Consider the following 8,086-nt stretch of genomic DNA (forward strand, 5'->3'; position numbering starts at 1 on the left):
TTCAGGAGAAGATCCCTCACAGGGAAATAAAGGACAAGAAAGAAGGGAAATTCTGGTGCAAGGAGAGAGGGAGAAGTCATCACTATATGGGACCTCAGAAAGGAACGAGATCTTGGGGTAAAGAACAAAAGCAGGAGAGGGAAGCACACATGGGAGAATGAGGGAGATAACCAGATACAAGAGGGAATTAGCAGCAAAGAGACTGCAGGAGCAAACAGAATCAGCACAATCCCTCTGGTCACATTATACCATCCTTCTGGCTAAGGGGGATGAGCAAAACCAAAAAGAGAAAAATCACCAAAAAAATGGAACTTCACTGGCACACAGGCACTCTGGTCCTTGATGGGGAAGGTCTCCTAAAAGCACATCCATTGTTCCCACCCCATTATTTCTGAGGCTCATACACTTACCTGGAAAGGTCCCTGTATGCTTCAAGGCAGACAGACAAAGGGAACATCGCTGTGCTTGGTATTCCAAAGGGTTAAAAGCCACCCCCTCCCCGCTGCAATGATTTCATGGCCAGGGAATTTGGAAGGCCCAAGGGCACTGAAATTCTGCTTCTCAGGCTGGACTTGCTCAGCAGGTAGGACCCTTTGGACAGGCCAGAATCTAGCTTAACTTGATCCCCACAGCTGTGCTGGATCACCAAACAACTACCTCTTTCCTACAAGGTTGGCACAGGAGAGACGGTTCCCTGCTAAATATACCCCTTGCATGCAAATGCCTGGCAAGCTTTTTGGTGCAAAAGCCTGGCAAGGGAAATGCAAGTTTTTTGGTGCAAAAGCCTGGCAAGGGAAATGAAAATGCAATATTGAGCTGTTGTGTATCTAAAGACTAAAGCTAGAGGTGGCATTTATGCTTGGCCTTCTTTACCAAATACCTCAGTCAGCCCAGCACTAAGCCCCAACCAGGTAAGTGGCCGAAGCCCCAGGTCACACTCCCCAGGACTCTGTTAGGTGCCAATTTTGCTCCTGGAGCCTGTCAAAGTAACCTGCTTTAAACCTGAACCCCAATTGTTGCACCCTGTGGAACAGTTGGAGTAACCAGAGCACAGGGTGCCTCAGACACATCCCCCTGGCTGTCCCTGCCACATCTGCTGTGGCAGAAGGTGGCACAGAACTGATTGCATCTACTCAATTCCTGCTGGCAAGAGCCCAATGGCTGCTTCTAGACACCAACAAAGTGAGGCCCTATGGTAAAAACCTCCTCACGACTATATTCAGATGTCCCCAATGTGATGCGCTGCGGTGGAAGGAAAGGACAAGGGCTATACTGGCCAAGCACAATAGGGTAATTGCCTATATCTCTGCAACACATCTGGGGACCTTTAAAGCAGTAGCACAGAGGGCACAGAAGGCACAGCTCATGCTGCACGTCTAACCTGATAAACCCTAATGTAGTGGATACGTAATAGTTATAATGCTCAGCACTTTCATTGCACCAAATTCTTGGGGACTCAGTGTCCCCTGAAAAGACTCAGCACTCCCCGGAAGTGATTATTGACACCCAGCACCATGTATCTAGGTGCAGGCAAGACTGGCAGTCTCCATACAAGAGGCCAAGCACAGGCTCACGAGCTGCTTGCAGGAGCCCAGTATTCACTCAGCTGGGACAGCCATATTGGTGAGTGCTTTTAGACAAAAGGGTCAGTGTCTGCTAAAAACAGACAAATTTGTGCTTACCCGATTTCCACAGTGTCAGAATTCAGGAAAACTCAGTAACCAGAAAGCAGAAGCATCCTCCCTGGAAATCCTTGGGTCACTACTATTCTAATTTATTCCACACTAATTGGATCCCTGGTACCAGGCAGAGTAGTCCTGGCATGCCAAACCTGAGGCTTAATGCCACTGAGAAACCCCTCTTCTGGTTTCCACTAGGCACCAACCTCTGGCAGGGCTGGAACTGCTCTGACAGTGTTTAACACACCTCAGAGGCAAACCTGACATACTTGCTGCAGTACAGCATGGCTGCTGGATACTGGGGGAAAGGAGGTTCTTTTTTTTTTTTTTCCAATCTTTTAATAATCTATAATAATCAGTAGTAGCTGGAAGAGATTTGGTCCTGCAAAGGAAATCAGTGGTGAGGACTATTTTTCCCCAATCTTAAAGAAAATAGCCAGCATAACTGATCTGGGTCCTAATGACTGAATGGCTGTTAGTATTATTAGCAGCAGCCAGCATTTTGATTGGATTGCACAATCCTTCTCCTGCAGAAAACGAGCTCTAACCAAGCCTGAATTACTTAGCTGAAATGCTGTTGGTTTTTTGGTGGGCTGGGTTACACATTTGCCACTTCCCCCACCAGGCAGCATGAATCCAAGTCAGCAGCAGCGAGGTTGGAAAAGGATAACACTGCAGGGATGGTTTAGCCACCCTGCCTAGCGCGCCGAGTTGGTTTGAGCAGGGGAGAGAAAAAGTGACAAGGAGGGACACTGAAAACTAACAATTAAATTTTTTGGACTGGTTGGACTATGATGTCATGGTTTCCCAGCTTCCCTGCGATTGGCTGATGGGTTGAGCATCTGCTGAGAGCTAAGGGCTGGTTATTTGCCTGGAGGTTCAGACCTTTCAGAGCAGCTTTGAATCATGGCTGGTTGTCGTGACAACCTGGATAGTGTCAGCTCCTGATAACCGAATAATGAGGTTGTCACAAAAAGGAGTCCCGCCATCAGAAAGGTTTAGCGATCATTAGTGCATCTGAGGGAAACGTGCAAGCAGAAGAGGTAGGGGGAACGTTTGTCGCTGCTGGAACAAGAACAGCCGGCCTGGCACAGGAGCTTCATTAGAGAGGAAACACCTAACAACACACAGCAATGGAAACAAGTTAGGTTGTTTGACAGCGAGTGGGCCCTACAGGCTCCGTCGTGGGACCTGGGACCTGTGGATATCCAAGCAGAGGAGCAGAACGAGGAACTGACCTGCAGCGCCTGCAGGCAGCCCCGACCAAGCGCTCGATGTCTAGACCCAGCAGAGCGGACACGGGCACAGCGCGGGGCAAGGCACGAGGCATGGGACTAGGAACCAGGCAACTTGGAGTCTAGTCCCGGCTCTGCCACTGATTTGTTGTGTGACCTTTGGGGAGTCACTGAGTCAGCCTGCCTCAGCTTACCCATGTAGAAAGGATGTGGTGTTACTCATCCATTTTTGGAAAGTGCTTTGAGGTCTATGGGTTATGACCCCTGAGCCCTGTGTATTAGGAAGGTGACAAGTGAGAGTAGCAGCTCACTGGAGCACCGTGACTGAAGAGTACCAAGGAATCCTATCGGGTCAGAGAGGTGGATGGACAAGAAGACTGCAGACTTCCTCTGCTCCGTGATGGCTGCTGTGTCTGTAGTCATTCATACATAGAGGGAGAACCTAAAGAAATTCACCTGCCTCCCTAGCTCCTAGCATCTGATAACTTCTCCGCCTGGGAAATGTTTTTGTCCCTGCATACTCTTCAGTCTTTTGCATCTTTCTGTTAATCATTCTTTATCTTTATCCTGCTTTTGCTAGAGTCAGAGAGTTTTGCCATTGACAGCAATACGAGCAGGATAAAGACCTGTCTTATGGTTTGATGCTTTTCTGTCTCCGCTGCCTGAGAACAGGGAGCAGCGTCAGCATCACACCTGAGTCTGGGGAAATTTGACCAATGTATTTTACAAACTGTTGCCCGCCCCCCGCACACATACCTCCCAACCCAAACCAGAGGAGGAGAACATGTTTTAAAGGTCTTAGTTGCTGCTGTTACACATCCCTTCCAAGGAATGATCTTTGAAAAAACTTGCATTATTTGGCAGAAAAGACGGGTGGAAGAATTTACATCAATATAACTGCAGCTACCTTTTTATCCCCAACTGCTATAAGTAACTGAATGATTCCTTGTCTCCATCTTTCCTGCACTGCACTGTTTTAAAAAACCCGACCCCCAAATCCTATACTATATAATTTACTTATTATAGTTCAACTTATATTTTTTTAAGCTTTATTTATTAGTGAGTTCAACATTTTTTTTTTAACTTCCAATGGTAATTTTCACACTACAAGTTGATGCTTCAATTCTGGATTTAATTTAGATGTAATAAGAAAATTAACAAATGCCAATTAAATACCAATCCACTCTTATGACTGTGTTTAATAGATATCTATCTTAATATATACTTATTATGCCTCATTAGGCAGTTGCTGAGTGTCAGTAACTGCTGTTAATAATCAACTGATACTTAACCCCTATCCTGGAACTAGCATAGTTAAAAGTAGCCTGAAGTTCTGTGGGGATGATAATATTAAACCCTCAAGGCAAGTATCAGCTTAGATGCAACAGGAAATTTATTACAATAAAGATGGGCCAGATAATGGGCCTCAGAGCCACAAATCCCATTTGCAGATCTTGCCTCCCAACTGCGAGGATGGATGGAAAAGTCCACAGGAAGATTTCTGCCTGATCTGAGCTAATATACCTGCAAAGCCCGTGACATTTTAAATCCTAAAAACCTTACAACAGCCTTTAGAGTACTGTTACCCCAGTGCTACAGAAGGGAACAACTGAGGCTCAAAGCTGCCTATTGGTTCTGTGAGCTGCAGGAATGGAAGAGAGAAAATTTCCAGCTGCCAGACCTGTACACAGTCCTCCAGATAATGCTGCCTCCCATCATTCAAATGTTTCTTTTCTATATTACAATCAGCACATCTTGTCAGTAAAAGCAGTGGGGATATACAAGGCAGCTCATTTTAAACCAGAGCTCAGTAAGATGTTTAATTAAACACACATCCCCAAGTCAGAGAAACCAAAATTTACCCCACATCTCTACAACCCCAAGAAGTCCCACTAATCCTAAACTCTGATAAAATAAACCGTTTAAAAGTGGAATGCCCAGACTTTCACACTCCATTGCCTAATATTAGGCTTCTAATTCCTTGTTTAGTCTTTGTGTTGCAATAGCACCTAGGAGCTGCAATCAGGGTACAAAACCTCATTGTGCTAGGTTCTAGGGAAATACAGAACAAAAAGACAGTCCCCTACCCAATAAATCAAGCTGGCAAAATAAATAGCCAGATTTTCAAAAGCCTCCAGAATGCACAGAAGACACCGGTAAGTTCTTTCCTATGTTGCACTTTGCCTTTGAGTGGGATTGATTTTGCTAGTAGCAGATAGTAAAATTGATAGCCAGCAAAGGAATGACAAACGGTAGCCAGCTATTGATAGCACAACAAATGAAAGCCAGTGACAGAATCCAAACTCACCATAACTCACCAGAGGAAAAGACAGGCCCTGCTATGATTAAGAGAAGTGACGTCCTCGCTTGTGCAAAACTTGTCTGTCTGAGGAAATTGCAATCTCCTGCTTTGAACTGACTCAAAGTCCTGAAACATTTTATTTATAATAGCAAGTAAGAGCATATTAAAGAGGTGGGAGGTGTCACATGTATTCAAAGTAAAAAAAAAAAAAACAGCCCAGCCTAAGCAATACCTAGTGGATGAAGCTCTGAACTTGAAGAGTCAGGTCCTGACTGTACTAACATCAAGAGTAAAATGTCATTGCCACAGGACTAGGTTTTCACCCACAGTTGGCCTTCCCCCTGAGGTAGCAAGTGAACTTGGCCAAGTCATTCTGTATCTTAGTTTCCCCATCTACAAAAACGCAAGCAACTGTATTTGCCCATTTGTATCAAGCCCTTTCAGAGCTTTGGGTGAAGAGCGCTGTGAAACGGCTACAGATGCTTATTATTGGAAGAACAAGTGGGAAAGCTTTACGGGAACCCCAGATATAACAAGTAAGTCTCCAATGTAGAACAGGATGTCCTGCTGATATAAGATCCCGATAGGCCAGAGGAAGGCAAAATACAGCCCATGGGCTGGATCCAGCCTGCCAGGCACTTTCAACTATCCCATTGCAACCACTAGCGAACTGAGCCCCACCCAGCCCTTCCACCCACAAGTCTGGGAGCAAGGCGCCTGTGTATATGCACACCCCCAACATACCCTATTGCGCCTCTCTCCCACCCTCGTGGAAGAAAGAGCCTGGTCCAGCCCACACGCAGCTTCCAGGTGGGGCTGCTGCTGCCCCTGCTGCAGCTGCCCCCATGGGAACCTGCTTGGCTTCCCAGGCATCCAGCTCCTTCGGGCAGCAGGTAGGGAAGCAGCGGGGGTGGTGGAGATGCAGCTAGGCAGAAACGTGCAGAGGCCACGCCTGGGGCGGGTGGGAGCACGGATCTTGGCTGAGCAGGGTGTGGGTATGAGGGAGGGTCGAGGGTGTGGGGTCCCCCCCCACACACTCTCCCACATGGCGTGCAACCCCTGCTGCCAGTAGCAACCATAGGCAGGGACACTCAGGGTGCTCGTGCGTCACTGCAGCCAGAGCTGTGTTCAAGGGCGATGAGCATGGCCTGCTCAGCCCACCTCTACCACATCACACGCCTGCAGCTCCCACACTTAAACCAGGGGAAGCCCTGTGCTGGAGCCAGCTGCCTTCCCCACCCCCTGCCACCGCCGAGCTCCACCGGGAATGGAAGAAGCCCCACACCCTGCTTCCCTACAGAGTCCAGCACAGGGCTTCCCCCGGTACTGTACGGGAGCTGCAGGGGCACCGCGCCATGCAGAGCCCCCTCAATAGAGGCAGCCGGGCAGGCTGCGCTTCTTGCCCCCCCCCCCATGCAGCACTGGCTGAAGTCGCACCTCGCTGGGTTTCTACTCTGGGCACAAGCACCTTGAGCCTCCCCACGTGCTGCTGGTGCCGGCAGCAGGGGCTGTGTGCCATGTGGGGGAGTGTGCAAAAGATTCCCACATGCCCCACACACCCCACAAACCTTACACATCCACACCCTTCCCCCACAACCCCCACCGACATATACACACCCCCAACATACCCTATGCCCCCCACGCACAGCCACACCCCCTCACAACCCCCACACACAGTAAACAAGAGTAAGACTTTATTTTTGCAGTATTATGCAATCACCTCTATATATACTGCGCAAACACAAATCATGACAAAAACATTTTTTGTAATAAAATTAAAATATGTTATAGTCAGCGTTTGGCTTTTAGGGTACGATTTGGGTTTTTTCTGGTTCTAAGACGGCAACCCTCCTCCCAAAAGGAGTATTTTGTGGGAGGCGGGTAAGGGGAGGGACTTCCGGTGGCAAAGGTCAGGGGTTAGGGGGCAGGACATCTAGTCCCAATACAGCCACCGGGGGTGGGGCAACTGCCAACGGGTGGGGCTACCCATGCAGTCTTCGACGACTCACCAAAACTCACTAAGCAGCCCTCCAGCTGAAATAATTGCCCGCCCCTGCAATAGGCCATTACTGTGTCTCTGCCATTGTTTCGGCCACATATTTACTATTTCCCAAGTGGCCTGCTTCCTAGGCAAATCTACAGTTTCAAATTATTTTGTTATTTTTTAACAAAATCATCAAAAATGTTTCAAACATTTTTTTTCTCAATAAGCTGTAAAAATGGGTGTAAGAATAGCCTCATCTGCCTCCACATGTGTTGGGCAGTGATGCACCCCCGAGGTAAGGTTTTCTGCTGGATTCCAACTTAATCACAATGGCAGCCATTCAGGCTCAGCTGTAAGTGTGAAGATAAATTACTGCCCTGCTGAAGTGCTATGCAGACATGTCATTCATGACATCTGATCCTAAACCCAACCCAACACAACTCACTGGGCTGTGAAAGGACAGATCGGAGATGCATGCATCAGTGGGGACCAAGGTGCTAAACACTTAAGCCAACATTTTCACGAGGGATCACTCATCCTGAGCATCCAACAGGAGATGACTTATTAAGCCTAACTTATTAGGCCTAATTTTCAGAGGTACTGAGCTCCCCCTTTTCCAGTCAAAAGCAATGCAAGCCCAGCATATTTGCAAAGCAGACTCAAATCATCCTGAGCTGGAAGCCCAAAACTGAGGCCCCTAAACTCACTGGATGATTTTGTAGCTGCAGATTTCCTGCATAATGCCGAGTGCCTCTCAGAAGATCTCCATGGGGCCTTGAGGAGACTCAGCCTCACACAGGATAGGGCTCCATAGGGACAAGTCCTCAAAGAGGCTCATTAAGCTTGAGATCAGGCCCTTAATGCCCTGAAGAGAAATCAGCAGAAC

Source organism: Crocodylus porosus, unplaced genomic scaffold (genome assembly GCF_001723895.1).
Source record: "Crocodylus porosus isolate Cpor-Errol unplaced genomic scaffold, CroPor_comp1, whole genome shotgun sequence".
Classification (NCBI taxonomy): Eukaryota; Metazoa; Chordata; order Crocodylia; family Crocodylidae; genus Crocodylus; species Crocodylus porosus.